General features: G+C 36.4%; 2 long non-coding RNA genes across 6 annotated transcripts in view; one reads left to right on the top strand and one right to left on the bottom strand.

Moving 5' to 3' along the window:
• The window catches only part of LOC111098007, a 38,610-nt gene extending 34,804 nt beyond the window's left edge, over positions 1–3,806 (bottom strand). For 2 of the 3 annotated variants that reach the window (XR_005366620.1, XR_005366621.1), the window contains exons 1-2: positions 3,574–3,806; positions 707–902 (exon numbers count right to left, since the gene is read on the bottom strand). This is a non-coding gene — a long non-coding RNA (uncharacterized LOC111098007). Of the gene's footprint in view, positions 1–661; positions 903–3,573 lie in introns of all 3 variants that reach the window. The other variant, XR_005366619.1, reaches the window with a different exon arrangement.
• Positions 1–22,112, top strand: part of LOC119873876 — a 284,170-nt gene that overhangs the window by 221,183 nt on the left and 40,875 nt on the right. For 2 of the 3 annotated variants that reach the window (XR_005366615.1, XR_005366616.1), the window contains exon 6: positions 1,413–1,488. The exons of the other annotated variant lie outside the window; for it this stretch is intronic. This is a non-coding gene — a long non-coding RNA (uncharacterized LOC119873876). The remainder of the gene's footprint in view (positions 1–1,412; positions 1,489–22,112) is intronic. 3 annotated transcript variants of the gene reach the window in all.

Genomic DNA, 22,112 nt, shown 5'->3' with positions numbered 1-22,112 from the left:
CAAGTAGAGTGATGATTTAGTGACAGTAAATGCAAGCAATTTGCTATATGGTTAATTAAAAGAACTCTTTATATAAAGTATGTGTAATTGATCTCTTGGATCTACCACAGATTTATTTGGAGGGAATCATTCCCATAACAAAATATTCTAAAATTCAGATAATATGTGCTTCAGATCAGCAGTAATGGAAAGAAAAGACTTTTTTACTTATGCTTTAAAATAATGTGATTATAAAAATAGCAAGTTTGTGGCAGATATTTTGGAAAATATTGGAACATATAGAAAAAAAGTAAGAGAGTAATTTTACTAGTCATAACCCTTAGAAGTATTTTGTTTCCCATTTTCCAGTCTCAGCATGTGGAACTAAAAAAAAAAAACAATTATATTATATATATACTTCTGTAGCTTTTTGGAGCACAGTGCTTTTCTGAGTGCTTGCTTGGATTTCTTCATGCCTCACTGGGCTCTTTGAAAACCCTGATTCCTCACCCCAGAGATAGACATGATCCACAAAGAATGCTGCTGTTTCATAGCTATGCCAACATGCATTTTCCTAGACACGTGAGACGCTTGTTGAAAATAGTAACTTTTGCCTACTGGTTTGTGAAGGTGTAGGTATTAGACATGAACAAGTATTAAAAATAAACAAACTTTAACGTACATTTTGGCAGGGAAAATTGAAAGAAGGAAAGTTTCTAGAAGGTACCTTAGACAGTGAGGGCAGAATCCTTGAGAGATGTCTCAAATCCAGGGTCATCCAGCAGCTGGGTGGCTCAGTGGTTTAGCATCACCTTCAGCCCCAGCGTGATCCTGGAGACCTGGGATCGAGTCCCACGTCGAGGTCCCTGCACGGAGCCTGCTTCTCCCTCTGCCTGTGTCTCTGCCTCTCTCTCTCTGTATGTCTGTCATGAAAAAATAAATAAAATCTTAAAAAAAAACCCAAAATACCCATGGTCATCAAGGTGGTGAGGACAAAGTTACCTGAGTTGGAAGGATTTCACCTCTCTGTCAGGTGATCCCCTCAGTTGGGTTTAAGGAGATTGTGAATAAGCTCTTGATTTTGGCATCCATGTAGGCTAGTTAGCTTTATACAGAAAAACAAATGAAAGAAAAACCAAACAAAAACCCCCATTCCTTGGCTGCAGATATTTGTGCCCTGATGAGTTTAGTCATATCACTTTGTTTTCTTTTTAAATTGTAGCTAGAGAAATGAAAAAAGGATCACCCTGACAGCAAAGAGAAAATTACTTTACCATAGTGGGTGGATAATGTGCTGTGAGGTCAGATTCTTAAATATCTGTGGTTGGAATTTTTTTTTTAATTTTTATAAGGCTGAATGATTTTATTACCACTAATAACCTGTGTGACTCTGAAAGCTAAAATAATCTGGGTAATCAAAATTTATGCTTTAGGACAGAAGATGATTATCTGCAGATGAGAGGGAGGAAATTCTTCTTTCCCCAGTTTTCTCTGCTAACAACACTGTGGGTGAGTAATTCTGTGAAGCTTTGGCTAACGTTCTGTGGTGGATGGGTGGGCAGGACCTTCTTTGAAATATCACATGGTGGTGGCTGTAGGCAGTGAACTAGGCAAGTGATGGAGTAATCAGAAAGTTTATTTAGAGCAAAAGGACCACTTGGAAATACTGCAAAGGAGGCTGATCTTAAGATATTTGGCCTCTTGTGAAGAAGTCCATTCCTTAAACTGTTAAGCTTTAATTTCTTCATAAGTTTATTTTAAAATGAAAACAGCTCTTTATGATGGAGATTGTTCATTGCATGGGAGTTGCACCATTTTTAAGACACTTTCTTCCCCATGTTCTGCAAGATGGCAGATTCGGGTGTTTTAAACAAGGAGTTGGGGAGAATAGTATTAAAAGTATGCTGGGTTTAATCTGGGTTCATGGAAGACAGGACTTTCTGTTATTATTCAAGTATGAATGGATTTAATTTGTGGATTTCTGTTCCAATAGTTAAAGGAAAACTATTCAGAGTAGAGGTAACAGATTGAAGTATGTGAATTTCTTCCGTAACCCTCTAAATCCGATTATATCTGACCTAGAGCCCCCTCACACGAGGATGGCAAGAAATCTAAGCTCAGTCAATTACTACCCATTCTTCCAGAAATAGACTTCTATTCCAATGGTGCTAATAGTTTAGAAAAACAATCTCTAAAAAAATTCTGCATGTGGTGTTCTATTAATGTTTATTACAAAACATACAAAAATAGAATAGAGATTTCTGCAACTATTATTTTTTAAGTATTTAAATTATAATATTAATAGAATACATCTTTGTCATAGTGTTATTCATAATTATTAGCAAGCAAAACTTGATCGAGTGTGCTTTATAGTTTTGAAAATATTCATTTTATCGGTGATGCAAATGTTGGCTCATAAGTCCAGTTTAATTTCACACTTGGTTTTAATGAAAACAAAGCTGAAAAAGATACCTAATAAGAATAAGTAGATTCATATGGATGAAGTGAAAACTTGATTCTACTTGTGAAATTATAACTTTTTTTTATATCTAATAATAGAAAGGTTTCGTTGAAATTTATCTGGTACATTTTCATGTTCCATGATGTCACTGAGTTAATAGTTCTTATCCATTAACATGAAGGTATTTCTTTGTTACATTTTACTGAAAGGTTTAAATCCAGTGATACTCTTTGTGTAGATGATTATAAAACAGCCTAGAAAATTGTATATCTAAGTCTTTTAAAGTGTAAGAAATGAGGCTTTTTAAAATAAGAGATAACATGCTTATTTAATTTTGGCAGCTAAGTCACATGTTTCCATTTCCAAACATCTGTTTTCAAAATGCTCTATCTATACCTTAAAATTCTTTTAGGCTATAGTCATTGTAGGCTCACATTTAAATGTCACCTTTACCTTGAAGGAACATATAAGGGTGGTGTTTTTTGAAAGAGAGAGAGAGAGAGATGAGGGGCAGAGGAAGAGAGAATCTCAGGCTGATTGAGGTGCGGCTCCATCTCACAGCCCTGAGATCATGACCTGAGACAGAATCGGATGCTTAAGTAAACTATCCAGTAGCCCCGTTTTTTGTTTTGTTTTGTTTTGTTTTTTGTGGTGTGTGTGTGTGTGTGTGTGTGTGTATGTGTGTGTTTAATCTTCCAGGTGTCTTAGTATTGACATTCACTTATCACAGGAAGGTAAACAAATCTGAAATGCGTATCTTTTTGTAAAAATTATATATATGTAACTTATGTTTAAATTTGACAGTCCTTTTAAATACTTTGCCATTAGATAACATTAAATAAAGGATGGTCACACAACCATTTCATTCCACTACATGGAAAGATTCCCTATGTGAGATCCCATAAATCTATAAACTGCTGTACAGAAGCTGCAAAACATAGCAATGCATGGAAAGTCAGTGAGAGCCTAGGCAAGCCTTGCTATCCTCTGCTTTGTAGACCTACCACTTTCCCGTCAGGTTAACTGAATACTGTGGCTGGTGTAGAAGGGTCTGACAAATGGATTATGTATAAGTTCTTTTTTCCCTTAAACTAATCTAACCCTTAGATGCAACTATAGAAGTATATTTATACCTGGAAAATGAGTGATACGTTCTCTTCAGAATGTCTCCTCTGACCTTTGACTCACACTGACACTAGAGGGCAGTGTTCAAGCCCTGGAGGCTCTGTGCTACTGTGCCTGTATGGAACTTGGGAACAGTAGGTGAGGCTGGGGCTTGTCTGCCCAGCGTTCAGCCTCTCTACAGACAGTTGCTGATGTTTGAGGGTCAGCTATCTCAGTGCAATCCTACAAAGAAGTGGAATCACTGGCCTCTGGAATCCATGAAATGTTCCACTAAGGAGTTGTGTGTTTACCACACAATGGAAGTTCTTTATGCAGTTTCAAGTAACTCACCATGAGGTTCTAGATCCTCAGCTCCCTACTGACCAGGACTTTTCACTATTTTGAGTAAAAAAACAGCCTAGGTTCAGTGTGGGGAGGTGGATGAGGGATGGGCCAAACCTGTGTAGTGGATTTGAGGAGTTTGAGGAAGGCTCACCTAACTCACAGGCATCTCTACCAGAAAGCCCAGAAGTTAATCAGTCAGATTTGCATTTGAACGCCAGATCCCCATGCTTGGTGAGAGACCTTAACAAAAGGTTTAATGTCCCAGAAACTCAGTTTCCTCTTCCATAAAATAGGCTAAAAAGGCTTACCTTTCAGAGTTGGGAAGAGGATTAACGATAATGTATGTAAAGTGTTTAGTATACTACCTACATGTTCAATAAATAGTGGCTTTTAACCCATTTTTCTTACTCCTTTTCTGCGTGTATCAGATCCCTTCTTCGTATTTGGAATGAGCAAAGAGAATATAATAGATTGACTATCTATCCAAAATTCATTTGTTGAAGCCCCAGTAACCAGTGTGTTGGTATTTGCAGGTGGCGCCTTGGAAGGGTTTTTAGAATTAGAGTAGTTCATGAGGGTGGGGCCTTCATGATGGAATTAATTAATATCTTGTAAAAAGAGGAGGAAATACAAGCTCTCTCTTTGTTTCACTCTCTCTCTGACTCTTCCTCATTCCCTCTCTCCTCATCTCCCACAATGTGAGGATGAAGCAAGAAGATGGCAAACAGTCTGCAAACCAAGAAGACCTCTTTATTTGATAAACGAAATACATTTATTTCAGACAATGGGAGTTCATGACTCAGAATGTCTATTTGAATCCCAGCCCTGATACTTACTATGTGTTATCCTAAAGTAATTATTAACCTCTTGAAGTTTTTTTTCTTCATCTCTAAAGTGGGTTTAAGTAATACCTTATGGAGTTATTATGAAAATTGAATAAGAGAATTCACATAAAGTTATTGACAACAATCATAATATTATCAGAGGTTGGTGTTATTACTCGGGGATTTTATGTAATGTGAAAAAGACACTGTTCCCACTCTCGAGGATTTTATGACCGGAATGAGCTACTTCTTAGCTTAATGAGTGATTCTAGATGCAAGAAGACTGTCATATGGGGGGCTGCATTGTCTGTACTTAATGGTAAAGTGCATGTGTATTTCTAAGTACTTTATCACTATTTGCTGTGCCAGATGTCCTTCTACATCTCATTTATATTCAGCATGCTTTTTCTGATATGAAATCTTTCTTATATATTGCTCTTTTTTTTTCATTTGGCAATCTTAGGTTTGCTATGTAGTAACATGTCAAATAATTTGAAATTTTGTTCTTGGAGTTATCATATCCTACTCATTTCACTAAATACAAATGAAAAAAATGAAAAAAATAAATACAAATGAGAAATTCAAATAGAATTTGGGTTTAGATCAATTAAGTTCTTTTTAATCCTTATTATTTTCAAACACAACAGATGAATAGAAAAAAAGGAAAATACGTTTTATTTTTTTCCTTACTTAAAATTCTAGATTTGGTTACAAAATACATCAGTTAATTGTTGACATGATGATGTAGTATTTTCAGCTGATAAAGTCAAAATAAATTATGCTACTGAATTTATAATTCAAATATTTTGCTATAGTTCTTCATGTGTACATTTTCTTAAAGTGGGAATGTTTATTCAACTTGTTCTATCTGAGGATATTATTTAGTTGCATAGAAATATATATATACTCCCCAGGAATGGACTCAACAGCATCACCTCAAATTTTAGATTCAGAAAGAATTATCTTAACAGTTACAAGATGTGCTCCTTCTGGGTTCATCAGAACTTACTACTCAAGCACAAAAGGTATAGGTAGAAACAATCTCTTCCTCTCCCCCTTTCTTTTCTCTTTTTCTTTTTTTTCTATCTCTTTCTTTCTTTCTTTCTTTCTTTCTTTCTTTCTTTCTTTCTTTCTTTCTTTCTTTCTTTCCTTTCTTTCTTCTTTTTGGAAAGGAAAGAATAAAAAGTCTAGAATTCTATTGAGAATCACAGTCTGGATTATCCTACATAGTATTATACTTATTGTTTCTGCATTGGTTATCTGTCATTTTCTCCTAAAATCCCTGTAAAAGAAGCTTTAAAATTACATTTGTTTCTCAACGTTCAAGAGAAGGAATGCTTATAGTTGTAGTAAAAGAAAATATTTTTAAGATTCTGAGAAAGTCCCTAAACTGAAAGAAATGTATCCACTGAGAGAAAGACATTGTGCTATTACCCGAGGGATTTTACAGGAATGGAAAAGACATTATTCCTGTTCTCAAGGAATTTATGACCTAAAGGAAAATTAAGAAAAGATGTGACTTTCACTGAAAGTCTAGGCTGCACTTTCCTATAGCATTTTCCCTTTGCACCTTTCTGGACAGAGAAGCACTTAAATGTGAATAATAATTATTTTAAAAATTCCCCTCTGGGGGGAATTAGCATTAAGGAAAATATCAAAATACTATTTCAGAGATGAATGGTGAAGAAAAGGATAATGAAGAGTTCAGACTATACCTATTTTATATTCACTATATGAATGCACTAGATGAATCACAGAGGGTTAATATTTGTTTCAAGTCAAGTCCCCGTGTCCACTTTCCCTGAGTCAGAAACATAATCCTCATCCTTGGATACCCAGTATTAGTGTTCCTCCCAAACTGATCATATGCTGCATTTCCGTGTGTTGCTTAATTGTTCGTCAGCTCCTTTCAGGAAGAGAAAACAGTACATGTTTATGTGTTTATTTATTTGTGATTTTAACTTTAAGTAATCTCTATGTCCAATGTGGGGCTCAAACTTACAGCCCTGAGATCAAGAGTTGCATGATCCACTGACTGAACCAACCAGGTGCCCCAAAGTGTACACATTTAAAAGCTAATAAATTTTATGTGTATTTATTAGTAAGGTTATCTAGATACTGCCTCTTTTGCAGATAAGCTAAAATTACAACACATAGCTGATATAAAATGGAATCTGTCATGTTAATCTTTTTCTTGTTTTGAAATCGTACATGAATTGACTCTGAGAAATTCAATTGACTGGATGAAAGTAAAAGTTTTGAAAGCTTATTTAGACATAAAAAAATTGAAGACATAATAGAGGGAAAGAGTTGGAAAATTGGAAATAACATTTTCTGTCTTGCAGCCACCATTCTTCCAACACTTCAGCTTTGTATAAAATTATTTGGGGAGTATTTTAGGATCTCTCTTTTCCTATGTGACCATATTTTGTTATCAATATCAATATAACAATTAAAGGATTTAATTGTTTCTTACCCAATGTGTATAATTTCATGTTTCTTACCCAATGTGTATAATTTCATGTTTCATGTTTCTTACCCAATGTGTATAATGTTTCATGTTTTCATGTTTTAAAATGACTGTAACATTGATGAGAAAATGAATTTAGGTAAGGCTTGATTGGTATAAAGAGGTAGTGTGTTGGAAATCCTAGAATCACTAAGATTTATTGATCTTGTGTCTTCCATTTAACATTGATATCCATAAAGGAAAAATGGCAATGGAATGTTCCTCCCCCTCCCCATCTCCCAGCTTTGTTAAAATGTAATTGGCATACAACATTGTGTAAGTTTAAGGTTTACAAATGCTGATGTATCACAATATGCTCATCACTGTTGCATTAACTAACATCTCCATCACATCACAGGTCACCATTTCTTTTAAAAGAACATTTAAGATTTACTTTCTTAGAATTTTCAAATATACAATAGGTACTGTTAACTAAAATCACAATACTGTGCATTAGTTCCTGAGATCTTATTCATCTCTAACTGCAAGTTTATACCTTTTGAGCAACATTTTTACCTTATCCCCCACCCTTAGCCTGGTAATCACCATTCTACTTTGTATTTCTACCAGTTCAGCATTTTTAGATTCACATATAAGTGATACCATATAGTCTTTTTCTTTCTGTCTGACTTATTTCACTTAGAATTATGCCTATATATATCTCTCTCACATCTCTATGTATATACCACATCTTCTTTATCCGTTCTTCCATTGATGGGCACTTGGATTGTTTTCATATCTTGACTGTTGTGATTAATGCTGCAATAAACATGGGAATACACATATGTCTTTGAAATCTTGATTTCATTTTCTTTGCATATATATCCAGGAGTAGGATTGCTGGTTCATATGGGAGTTACATTTTCAATTTTTTTGAGAAGCTTACATACTTTTTCCATAGTAGCTATAGCAATTTATGTTCGTATCAATATTACATAAAATTTGGCAAAGGGATGTTCTTGTCAGAAGAACTCTTCTGCAGTCTTAGGTAGACTATTTTCTAGAAATTCATCTCACTTTCTGCCTCTGGCAGAGCAACTGCAATGAAAATCATAGGTGCCCTTTGTCTATACCTTATGGGAATTTCAAACCTAGAACATCTCCTAAGCTGTTGGTTCTCTCCTTTTGCGCCCTCTAGACTAATCTAGCTCTCCACTGTCAAAAATGTGCCCATATCTGTGAAATAGTGGTATTGGAGACAGAGTGGATGGCATGCTAGTGAAGAGACAGTAGGAGTGTCAGTAAAAGAATATAAAGCAAGAAGCATGGGTTTTCAGAGTCCATAGGCTAACTGGTTTGTGCTCCAATCATAGCTCCATTGTATTTCATCATGCAGTTTAGAAAAAATTTTTTAAAGATATTTATTTGAGAGAAAGAGCACAAGTAGGGGGTGGGGCAAAGGGAGAGAGAAAAGCAGACTCTTCACTGAGCAGGAAGCCTGATGCAGGGCTCCAGCCCAAGACTCAGATTATGACCTGAGCTGAAGGCCTGACCTGAGCCTAAGGTAGACGCTTAACCGACTGAGTCACTCAGGACCCCAATCATGCAGGGTTTTTTTATTTTTAAAGATTTTATTTATTTATTCATGGGACACACACACACACACACACACAGAGAGAGAGAGAGAGAGAGAGAGAGGCAGAGACATAGGCAGAGGGAGAAGCAGGCTCCATATAGGGAGCCCAACGTGGGACTCAATCCCAGGTCTCCAGGATCACGCCCTGGGCTGAAAGCAGCTCTAAACCGCTGAGCCACCTGGGCGGCCCTGCAGGTTTTGATAGTTTGAAAAACTTTCCAGGTTTTTAGCAGAATGTCCCAATCTTGATTACTGTTACAGAGCTGTTGTAATCTTGATCTTACAAGAGAAAAGATTGTCATCTTCTATTTACCTGTAATTTTTTTCATTCTATATAATGATTCCAGGGTAATAATAATTACTATGAGCCTCACAGGGGATATTTTAATAATTAAAGTGATAATATCCTGAGAAATAATATATATACAAAACAAAGTGAGTAAAGTAAGATGTATTTAATGAATAATTTAATGCAACTGATCCCACTGTCCTTGCAAAACAAATAAGATGAAGGGAACTTTATTATTTTTAAGTGTTTTCTCTTGAAAGTCACTAGAGTATTATCTTCAATAAAAAAAAAAAAAAGAGAAATGAGGTACCATTCTCTGTCCCCAGAGCTATAATACTCCCTTTTGCTTTGAAATCATGAAAGTTGTATTTCAATATAGAATTCAGATGATAGCTTAGTTTTTTCTTTTTAAGATTTATTCATGTATTTATGTATTTAGTATGTATGTATGTATGTATGTATTTATTTATTCCTAAGAGACAGAGAGAGAGGCAGAGACATAGGCAGAGGGAGAAGCAGGCTCCATGCAGGGAGCCCCATATAGGACCCAACCCCAGGACCCCGGGATCATCACCTGAGCCAAAGGCAGACCACCCAGGTGACCTGATAGCTGGGTTCTTAAAGATAATATCACTGAATAGGGAAGTTGTAATGTAATTTGTGGGCAGAATTTTTTTCCTAAGACTATTCCCTATTGAGAAGTTCCAATTGTGAAGTAGGTTTTTTTTTTCTATTATGAATGGATGTAATTTTATGTGTGCACAAACACTCCTGCACATGTGTACATGTGTGTGCATATATGTGTACCTAGCATATAAGTGTGCTCTGCCCTCATATTGCCCATGCATCCTGCATGCTGAACCTCTTAAGTAATTTAGATTCAGATTCATCTAAAGGGAGTAGAAGACCCAGGATCTCCAGGCATTGGAATAAAGAGGTTTCCATTTCTCTCATCTCTGTCAGTCAGTCTTGGTTTTATTGTTGCAAGAGCTAAACTATCTGATATGCTTCAGAGGGTCTCACTGGGCATGTATTCAATCGTATTCTTCCATAATGGTCACCAAGTCAAGCCTATGGTGCCACCAGACTTTACTGAAGGTTTTCAAAATGTATTAGTTAGGGTATAGGTTTTGTTGTGTATAAGAGAGACTCACATTAACAGTGTCCTAAATATTACAAAAGTTTATTTCACTCTCTTTGTAATAAACTGGAGGCTGATGACCTGAGTGTGTTATGTTGACTTTGCTTCAAAGTTATCCAGGGGCCAGGTTTCCTTCTATCTTCTGACTCCACCATCCATTAAATGTTAGTTTTATTGTCATGCTTGAAGATAACTCACTATAACATCCACATCCTGGGTATCAGGATTGAGGAAGAGAGGAGTAATGAGCTATCTTCCTTCTCTTTAAAGTACATCCTCAAAGTACACATATTACTTTTCTTAAATTTCATTGGCTAAAAATTAGGCCTATGCCCATACCTGGCTGCAAGTATAACTGGGAAATATTTCTTCTGGGTGGCCCCATACTAAGTTAAAAACTAGAGTTCTGTTTTATCCGACAACAGGAAAATACACATTCTTCTCAAGTGCGTACAGAACATTCTCCAAGTTAGATCATATGTTAGGCCACAAAACAAGTCATAACAAATTCAAGAAGGTTGAAATCATACCAATTATATTTTTTAACCACAATGGTATGAAACTAGAAATCAAAAACAGGAGGAAAAGTGGAAAATATGTGGGAATTTAAAAAACACACTCCTGAACAACAATGGGTCAGAGAAGAAATCAAAAGAGAAATAAAAACATATTTTGAAACAAATGAAAATGGAAACAAAACATACCAAAACTAATGGGATACAGCAAAAACAGTTCAAAGAGGGAAGTTTATAGTGATAAATGCCTATATTAAGAAAAAGAGAAAGATCTTAATTAGACAACCTAACTTTACACCTCAAGGAACTAGAAAAAGAATAATTAAACAAAGCCCAAAGTTAGCAGAGAGAAGGTGATAGTAAAGATTAGGGCCAAAACAGATGAAATACAGAATAAGAAAATAATAGAAAAGATCAACAAAACTATATTGGTTTTCGAAGAGATTAATAAAATTGATAAAATTTTAACTAGACTTTCTGAGAAAAAAAGAAAGAAGACTCAAAATTATAAATGAAAGAGGAGATGATACAGCTGAAATCAGAGAAATACTAAGAATCTTGAGACTACTATGAACAATTACACTCCAATAAATTGGACAACTTAGAAGAAATGCAAATCAAAACAAGAATGAGATACCATCTCACATCTGTTAGAATAGCTAACAGATATTAGACAAGCTAATAGCTTGTCTCTTGATCAAGAGACAAGAGATAAAAAAATGTTGGGAAGGATTTGGAAAAAAGGGAACCTTTGTGCACTATTGGTGGGCATGTAACTGGTGCAGCCACTGTGGAAAACAGTGTGGAGTTTCCTGAAAAAATTACAAATGGAGCTACTATTTAGCAACCCAATTTTGGGTATATCTCCAAAGGACATTGAAATCAGGATCTTTTTTTTTTTTTTTTTTGAAATCAGGATCTTAAAGAGATATCTGCACTCTTGTGTTCATTGTAGCATTGTTGACATGCTAGTGAAGATAAGAAACAATACAAGTGCCCATCAACAGAAGAATGGATAAAGCTGTGGTATATATACGTATGTGTACACACACACCACACACACATACACAACCACAGAGAGATATTATTCAGCCTTTAAAAAGAAGGAAATCTTGCCATTGTGACAACATGGATGGACCTTGAGGGTATTTGCTAAGAGAAATGAGACAGGAAAAAAATACTGTATATTTTCCCTTACATATGGAATCTAAAAAAATCCAAAGTCATAGAAACAGAGAGTAGAGTGGTGGGTACCAGGGACTGGGGAATGGTGGAAATGGGGAGATGTTGGTAAAGGGTACAAATGTCCAGTTATAAGAAGAATAAGTTCTCAGGATATAGCATACAGCCTGGTGACGATAGTTAAAAATATGGTATTGTATACTTGAAAGTTGCCAGAAGAGTAGATCTTAAATATTCTTACCATAACAACAATAACCAAAAGGTGATTATGTGAGGTAAAGGATGTGTTAACTCACCTTGTTGTAAACATTTCACAAGGTATACACATATAAAGTTATCACATTGTACACCTTAAAGATATATGTTATTTGCCAATTATATCTCAATAAAGCTAGAAAAGAGCACAGTTGAGAAAGTAATGTGAAAAATTAATATTAGTAGTGCTGAGTCTTGACTTTCCTTATAGTGTTCCATGTAGCAGGACATTCTCTTGGTCTTTTATTCCAGCTTTGGCATCCAACCATTTTGCAGGAACTCATGTTCTTCTCATCTGTCCTCAGCTTTGCATCTTTTTCTTTGAACCTTTGCAGAGTTTTCTTTTCATGTAATTGGGATGCATTTATCTATCTCTGTACCCAATGCTAGAACAATGGCTTCAAATTCAACTGTTAGAGAGACCAAACTGGTAAATGAAAGAAGTGCAGTGGGCCAGGTATGAGGTAGAAGGAAGTGGTGGGGACTGTGGCTGATAAGGGGGTACACACCCCATCTATGGGGAAAAAGAACCTGCTCACTTCAGGAATAGTGACATTCCAGAACACAGCCAAGGTGAGGCCACATCTCCTGGCTTTTACAGAGGAGCTGAAAGTTTGGATTTTTTAGGTTGATTTTCTTTATATTTTAAGTGTTAGCAAGTGATTCATATTTTTTCCAAAACAGTATGACAGCCAAGAGTGAACTTTTGCTGGCTGCCCTGGGCAGCTGTTTTACAGACTTGGCTTTAGAACATCTCAGCATTACCCGAGGGGGCTGAGCTTCAAAACTGTCCAATTTGGGCATTCTCCTAATGAAGGGTTTTCTCTCACTTAGTAACTGTTGCCATATGCTTCCCACGGGTATAATAGTGCCCCGATTTTGCAGTGTACTTGATAGTTTCCTAAGAGCTTTTGCACATAATTGCTTATTAACCTTTAACAATAACCCTGAGATTTGGCAGAGCTAACATTGTCTTTACTTGAAAGATGAGGAAACTGAAACTAGGCAGGTTGAAATGCCTTGCCTAAATATTAGAATAAAAACAGGCAGAGCTGTATCAAGGATTCATGGCTTCTGACACCCTGCTCAGGACACTTATTCACTTCAGTCTTTTGAGAACTGCGAATAGTTTAAATATATAATATGTTGTGAAATCTCAGCTCTCAAGCCCTCAAGAAGTACTTGAAAATCATTAAAAACTCACTTCAGTTTCCTGGGAAGTAAGCATTATTGTGCTCTTTTATAAAAGGAAGAAAGGGACTCAGGTTCACTCATTGTGGGAATGTTGTCAGTTTCAAATTGTATTTCTTGTCTTTGTATTTCCCAGTTTGATACTCCACTGACTAGAATTTTATATGATTATTGTTATTCTCTGCTGTGATGCTAAATGTAGCATTTTCCTTGACAGGAGAAATCATTTAAAGCGTATAGTGAATGTTTAGTGCATAGTAACAATTGTCAATGAACCAGAGAAGATAAATTAAGACTCGTCTTCGTGTGTGATAATTATGAGAGGGATGCACAATCTATCACAGATAAGGAGAATATTCATAAGAATTTTAAAATGAAATTAATGCACGTGTATGGTAAAAATAAACAAAAAACCCAAGGGATGCAGAAGAGATGTGGTCTGAGTTCTTCTTGTCAGTTGAGGCTAATGTAAGGGCCTCTGGGAAGGTAGTTTCTTATTTTATTAAATTTCAAGCGTTCAATAATTTATCAGTTGTGTATAACACCCAGTGCTCATCACATCACATGTGTTCCTTAATGCCCATCACCAAATTATCCCATACCCCACGCACCCCCTGTTCAGCAACCCTCAGTTTGTTTCCTACAGTTAAGAGTCTCTCATGGTTATTCTTCCTCTCTGATGACTTCCCATTCAGTTTTCTCTGCCTTACCCTGTTATCTTCTGTACTGTTTCTTGTATTCTGCATATAAGTGAAACCATATGATAATTGTCTTTCTCTGATTGAGTTATTTCACTTAGCATAATTCCTCCACTTCCATCCACATCAATGAAAATGGTAAGCACTCATCCTTTCTGATGGCTGAGTAGTACTCCATTGTATATACGACAGCTTCCTTATTTATTCATCTGTCGATGGACATCTCAGCTCTTTCCATAGTTTGGCTACTGTGGACATTGCTGCTTTGAAGCAGCAGGTGCAGGTGCCCTTTTGGGTCACTACATTTGTACCTTTGGGGTAAATACCTAGTCAATTGCTGGGTCAGAGGGTAGCTCTATTTTTAGCTTCTTAAGGAACCTCCATACTGTTTTCCAGAGTGGCTGCACCAGCTTGCATTCCCACCAACAGTGCAAGAGGGTTCCCCTTTCTCTGTATTCTTGCCAACATTTGTTGTTTCCTGTCTTGTTCATTTTAGACACTCTGACTGTATGAGGTAGGTCTCATTGTAGTTTTGATTTGTATTTCCCTGATGCCAAGTGATGGAGAGCATTTTTTCATGTGTCTGTTGGCCATGTGTATGTCTTCTTTGGAGAAATGTCTGTTCATGTCTTCTGCCCATTTCTTGACTAGATTATTTATTTTTTGGGTGTTGAGTTTGATAAGTTCTTTATAGATTTTGGATCCTAGCCCTTTATCTAATACATAATTTGCAAATATCTTCTCCCATTCCATTGGTTTCCTTTTAGTTTTGTTGATGTTTCCTTTGCGGTGCAGAAGTTTTTAACCTCGATGACATCCTAATAGTTCATTTTTGCTTTTGTTTCCCTTGCTTCTGGAGATGTGTCTAGCAAGAAGTTGCTGCGGCCAATGTCACAGAGGTGGCTGCCTGTGTTCTCCTCCAGGATTTTGATGGATTCTTGTCTCACATTTAGATCTTTCATTCATTTTGAGTCTATCTTTGTGTATGGTGTAAGAGTAGGCACGTGGCTGTCCAGTTTTCCCAGCACCATTTATTGAAGAGACTGTCTTTTTTCCATTGGATATTTTTTCCTGCTTTATCAAAGATGAGTTGAACTTAGAGTTGAGGGTCCATTTCTGGGTTCTCTATTCTGTTCCACTGATCTATGTGTCTGTTTTTGTTCTAGTACCAGTCTGTCTTGATGATTACAACTTTGTAATACAGCTTGAAGTCTGGCAGTGTGATGCCACCAGGTTTGGTTTTCTTTTTCAACATTCCTCTAGCTATTTGGGGTCTTTTCTGGTTCCGTATAAATTTTAGGATTATTTTTCCAGCTCCATGAGAAATGTCAATGGTATTTTGATAGGAATTTTATTGAATGTGGAGATGGCTCTGGGTAGCATAGACATTTTAACAATATTTATTCTTCTAATACATGAGCATGGAATGCTTTCCCATTTCTTTGTGTTTTCCTCAATGTATTTCATAAGTGTTCTCTGGTTTTTAGAGTATGGATCCTTTGCCTCTTTGGTTAGGTTTATTCCTAGGTATGTTAGGGTTTTTGGTGCAATTGTAAATGGAATCAACTCCTTAATTTCTCTTTCTTCTGTCTCATTGTTAGTGTATAGAAATGCCACTGATTTCTGTGCATTAATTTTATATCCTACCACATTGCTGAATTGCTGTATGAGTTCTAGCAATTTTGAAGTGGAGACTTTTGGGTTTTCAACAAAAAGTATCATGTCATCTACGAAGAGTAAGAGTTTGACTTTTTCTTTGGCAATTTGAATGCCTTTTATTTCTTTTTGTCATTTGATTGCTAGAGCTAGGACTTCTAGAACTATGTTGAACAACAGTGGTGAGCGTGGGCATCCCTGTCATGTTCCTGTCAGTACTGTTTCTTCCTGTAATTTTAACCAATTGTGTTTTGTATTTCCTCCACTTTGAAGGACTTGAGATTATATTTACTGCATTTCTATGTTACATCTAGGATTTCTTGGATTTCCTATTTTCCCTTTCTTGATTTTGACTGAGTTTGCTTGTTTTGGTATGTTCTCGAGTAACTCAGAAACAGTCTTGGCAAGAATTCTTATGAGTCTTATTTCACTCATATTTGATTGATTATATAGCTTGTCTGGAAATCTAGTTCAAAATAATTTTCCTCAGGTCTTCTAGCATAAAGTTTTCTAAGTGAGAAGTCTAACGTCACCCTACTTTTTTGTTTTTTTGTTTTTTGGGTTTTTTGTATGCAATCTTCTCCCAGCCTCTACCATGGAAACTTTTAGGATCTTCTATTTCTTTACCTCTGTATTTCTGAACGTTTAAAACAAAACATCTTCCAATTCATTGCCCAAGAGCTGCTTTTTATAATAGGATATTTGTTCATGAAACCATTTTTTAATCTTTGCTTGAAAACTTCCTTTTATACCAGCCAGAATCCACCATGGTTGGGATCCTCTGTGCTCCTCATTTAAATACCACATTACAAATGATAGAGTACTGAGGGGATTTCTGGGCGTGGCACGGCGAACTCTTAGCAGTCCTATTTTTGATGGTTACCATTGGGATGGTTTTGGTCAATTGAAGGCTAGATGACTTTTATCCTTGAACTAGTTCTTTCCTGAGTACTTTAACTCCACATGGATATTACAGTGCCATGCTGGCGAAGACCTGTCAAAGACAAGCACAGCTTTACAGTGTCAACCCACAGAATGAACCTCCACCTTTACCCAGGCTGCAAGAGCTGGAGCCAACCTGTTGTCCATCCTTCTGTGTATAGGCAGGCTTCAAATGTACCATAATTTCCCTAGTCAGCTTATTTGATCTTTTTAGAGAAGATCTCTTTAACATATTTGCCTGGACTGCAAATTACCACCATGGGTTGCTGTTGCTCTGCATATGGGGAGGGAAGGAAAATTGTGTAGGTTTTACTTCTTTACCTGTTTTAATTCCTTCTTCTAAGCCTACTTCTGAGCCTGGAGCCTCTAGAGGGAAGCAAGAAGGCCTAACGTACCTAGGTACATTCCACACTTCTTTCACTTTCAGCATGCTTTTCCCCCAATTGTGTCTTCCAGAAATTTGTGAACTCTCTAACAGACTCTGGTCCTCCTCCCAAACTAATCCTCTCCACTTGCAGGGTTTAATTCCCTCTTATATTCCCTTGAGATTGTTTTTTCTGGCATCTTCTTAGGAAGCTGAAGTAATGTCTATTTTTATTTTTGTTTTCATTTCCTAATACAAACTGAAACCCTTTCTTCCCCACATGCAATTTTACCTTGGAAGATACTGACTTCATGTGCATTTTCCTTGCTGTCTTGATAATAGAGATATTGGTACTCGCTCTTGAGAGGGAAATAGATGTGATGCTTATGAAGATAACCAGCACCTTTTTTAATTGTTTCTTTTTTCATGCAAATGGTAACAAAATACTTTTCACCCCTCCTTCAAAAGATTTGATATCCTTGTAGTGCATGGGAAAATTTTTGACTTATGAGCTCAGTGCAAAAGGAGAGAAAAATGTAAAATTAAATGGTAATGTTTTACAAAAGTTATTGTTATGTGGTGAGCCTGTTTTTCTGTCAGCTGGGAGTCTTGTGTAGATAATAAATCCCCATCAGTGATTTAGCATGTATAAAACACATCAATCCTTTTTATTATATTTTGTGAGCCTTGACATTTATGATAATTTCCCCATATCTACTTAAAACTCTTTCTCTTATGATTGCATTATTAAAGTGGATTTTTTGCCCTTGTTGGCTTATCTCATTAGCATGTGTTTATCATATATTTTCAGGGTAATTACCATTTTGGAATAATGCACGCAACATTAAATGGATTCCCTAGTTTTAAAAGGTGTCAAGATAAAGGCAGCAGCTTTCACCCCTCCCGTCTCTAATCCCCATTCCCTTGAAAGACTACAAAAGACATTTTGATTTCTTGTCACTTGGGTCAATTGGATAATGGCAAGGATAATATGCCCCCCTACTGTGTGTCCACAGTTGGTCCTGATAGGAAAAAGAAATGATGGGAATATATTTCTATGGTATTCTCATTTTCAATGCCTCTGTGGTCCATCAATCAGGGTCCTGATTTCTGGACTTAAGAATGGACAGTATCCTAATTGGTATTGGTATGCGAGGGGAAAATCTCATGTATTTTTTTTTTTTTTTTTATCCCCTCTGAGTCAGAATGACAGTTTGATGTGAAAGTACAATTTAGGGGGAGGATGATTTTTGAGTTTCTAATTATTAACTAAAGTGATAAGATATATTTCTATTTGGTCAGTGTCCAAATAATTAAAACGGCTCCACCTTTCTCTATCCATAAACTTATATATACGAAGCAGGAGCTTACCCTATCTGCCACTATCATGAGAGAGATCACTGGAAGTTGTTGACATACCTTCTGAATTGAACACTCTAGGTATTTTACCATCATATTTATACTGCATAGCACTAAATTATTTGAGGTCTGTTATCAATTTGTGGCATTCTTGTAATGAGTCAGAACTAAATTTTAATGCCTTCTCTTTGTTCCTTCTTTATAGTGTTTTTGGTTTTGTTTTGTTTTGTTTTTTTGTCATTACTTGTTTTTGTTCCATAAGAAATCTTGGATTAGTTTATTAAGTGACATAAATTATAAAGAATAATTTCAGCATGTAACATTGATTCAAATTATAATGCTGTGGGAGGCAGAGCATTTGAAGAACAAAATAATGATCTATCCAGACATAAGGATGAGAATATCTTCAATTTAAAATGTTAGACTTGTTGCTTTGATAATATTCAATAAATTTATTTATCATGATATTTTTAATTCTTGCAGAAGTCCAAGCATTTGTGAAATTTTATAATTTAGGGCGGTCTGCAAAGCAAGATACAAAGAGTGAGAGTGGCAGACTAATATTCATTTGACAAGTTTCTATTGAAGGCCTAACCTGGTCTCTACTCTGATAGGTACTGGAAACATAAAGGCAAACATTAGATCCTGCTTCCAAAAACTTACAGTTCAGTGGAGCCGACAGATGAAGTAGAAGTTGGAAAATGAGGAAGAATAACCACAACATGTAAATGAAATTAAGAAACCAAACAATGTTTAATACCTAGAAAGTAGTGATGGTGTAAGCTGATTTTTAAATAGAGTGATCCGCAAAAGACTGTAAAGAAATTGATTGAAGTTGAGATATGAAGATTGGGAAGTAGTTAGCTAGGTGAGAGGCAAATGCAAAGGTGAGGAGGAGGCAGTGTTGAGTTTGAAAATTTAGTGGACTTCTCAGAAGCTGTTTTGGCTAGTACACATAGGCAAAGAGGGATTAAAGAACAGGATAAGATCACAGTAGAGGGTAGGGAATACATGACACAGGATTTTGAGAGGCTGAATATACAAGTGGACAATGGCCAGATCATATATAAAAATAGAACCTCGACTCTACAACCAATCCCTTATCTACAATAAATACCCCAGGAAGCCAGCCTTCTACAAATCAGACTTGCAGAAAGCCAGATTGGTATCTCTAGAGACAATCCCAGAAGCTAAATGATAACTTCTGTAAGAATTTGCCCCACATGGCCAGGACTTGATTAATACCTGGCAGCTTACCTAATTTTTGTTCTTACTTCCAATTTAGGATGAACCAGAGAAAGCCAAACATGTACCCCAAACCAATTAAACAAGATGCCTCCCTTCTAGTTAGATTGCCTGTGGTGCCCCCATGCCCACAGTCTGCAATAAGGCTTTTTCCATTATAAAGCTTTCCCACTCCTCTGCCAGTTTGAGTCTCTACCAAAATACAAGTGATGGTGACTGACTCCCTTGCAAGCCCAGAATAAGTAGCCCTATTTTTCTCATAGGGGTGGTCGGTCTTTTTGATGTCCACACTTGAGTTGTGAGAGTAAGGAATTTGAAGTTTGTTCTAAGTGCAGTGGGAAACCCTGGAAAGATTTTAAGCAGGGGAGTGCCATGATCTGAATGACATCTTGCACTCGTTGGTGCAGGTGTGTGCAGGACAGATTGTACTGGGGTAATAGAAGAAGTAGAGAGACACAATACGAGGTTATTATGGTGGTTTGGGTAAGAGAAGATGTGGTGAAGGCTGATGGCAACAGTAGAAATGGATAAAATTGACTAAGGTATACATATTTGAGGAGCAAATGATGATATAAATGAAAAAATGAAAAAAAAAACCCAGATGATTATCTGTTTATAGAAACAGAAAGTAAACAATTGGGGTGCTTGGTGGCTCAGCGGTTAAGTGTCTGCCTTCAGCTCAGGTCATGATTCCAGGGTCCTGGGATGGAACCTTTATTGGGGCTCTCTGCTCAGTGGGGAGTCTGCTTCTCCATCTCCCTTTGCCCCTTCCCCCACTGGTGTTCTTGCTCTCTCTCTAAAATAAATAATTAAAATCTTTAAAAAATAAAAAGAAAGTGAACAATTTGATGAGTCACTTCTTGGGAGTTTGACTAGGTTTGTATCAATTTCAGGTGGCTACAGTTAGAAAGTGCTGGGTATCTAGTATTTGTGAGTCCTGTGGTATCTGAAATAATTGGAATTTCAGGAAATTCATACTTATAGGTCTGATCAGGTTTCTACTCACTGTTTGTGTTCATTGTTCTGGTTCCTTGCTTGACTCCACTGCTATTTCTGACCTTCTCTCTAGTCCTATTGTGCTGCTAAGCCCCAGATGGTCCAGATAACCTAGAGCAATTCACAGACAGCATCGTAATTTGGTATTTCAGCAAAGAAATATGCCCACTGGCTTTGCTTCTGGGGAGCCAGTCATACATGTTTGTGTGTTTTTCAAGTGTCCTTGATAAATACCAGTAAGAAAACACTAATGAAGAGACAAACTCTCAAACCTATTTCTCTGCCAAAGGTTAAAAAAAAAAAAAAATCTACTTTGAAGCCTGCTTGAAACCTGAAAGCCAGGAGGATTTTCATCAGCATTTCTGCTTTGTCTTTCATTTCCTAGGAACTAAATGCTGCAGTTTATTTGGCCCAATTGATGTGGGAAGGAAGATTCAGAATGGGAATAAGTGTGTAAAGAGGCAACAGGAAATGTCAGGGGAAATATCAGATAATATTTTATTGCTTAAAGAATTCATTCAACAAATCCTGTGCTGAGCTTATGTGTCAAGAACTGATCTTGGCACTGGGGATATATAGTGGTAAATAAGATAGGCTCAATTCCTAATCTTGTGGCATTTACATACTAACAAATCTATAAACAACATGAAAGCATGTAAGTAAATAGATAGATACGATATCATTTAAGATAACACAGAGTTACTGTTCTGGAGAAAGGATAAGCAGGAAGGACCTAACTGAGAAGTTGAAAACTGTGTACCTACAGCATAGAATAAACTCAGCTACGGGAAGGATGTTTATGGAACATTAAAAGAGGCATAACATTATTACTCTTCAGTGAAATACTAATCCAAACTATAACGAGATACCATTTCACATCTAAAAGAATGATAAAATAAAAAATGTTGAGAATACCTAATATCACTGAGGACCTGAAATAACTGGAATTCTTGCTTTTTGTTGGTGGGATTGTAGAGTGCTATTAGCACTTTGAAGAACTGGCAGATTGTTGTAAAGCTAAATGTACACTTACCCAATGATTCAGAAATAAAAAAATATGTTCACAATAAGATTTGTACAAAAATATTCATAGCATCTACAGAGCCTGGGGTGGCTCAGTCTGTTGAGCTTCCAACTCTTGGTTATAGGTCAGGTCATGATCTTGGGGTTGTTGGATCAAGCCCTGCACCAGGCTCCGGGTTTGCAGGGAGCCTGCTTGGGATTCTTCCTCTCCCTTACCCCTACCCATCCCCACAACACACAAGCATGCTCTCTCTTTGTCTCTAAAATAAATAAATAAATCTAAAAAAATGTTCATAGCATCTTTAAAATTGGAAACAGCCACCTATTCACCAATAGGAGAAAGTACAAGGGAATAGCCTTTATTAATAAAAGGAAAAAAACTATGATATTCAACAACATGAATGAATCTTTAAAACATTAGATAGAACTAAGGAAGCTAGACTCAAAAGAATGCATGT

This window comes from Canis lupus, chromosome 11 (genome assembly GCF_011100685.1).
Source record: "Canis lupus familiaris isolate Mischka breed German Shepherd chromosome 11, alternate assembly UU_Cfam_GSD_1.0, whole genome shotgun sequence".
Classification (NCBI taxonomy): Eukaryota; Metazoa; Chordata; class Mammalia; order Carnivora; family Canidae; genus Canis; species Canis lupus.
Note: the sequence above shows the minus strand (reverse complement) of the source record. Positions and strands in the feature narration are given on the sequence as shown.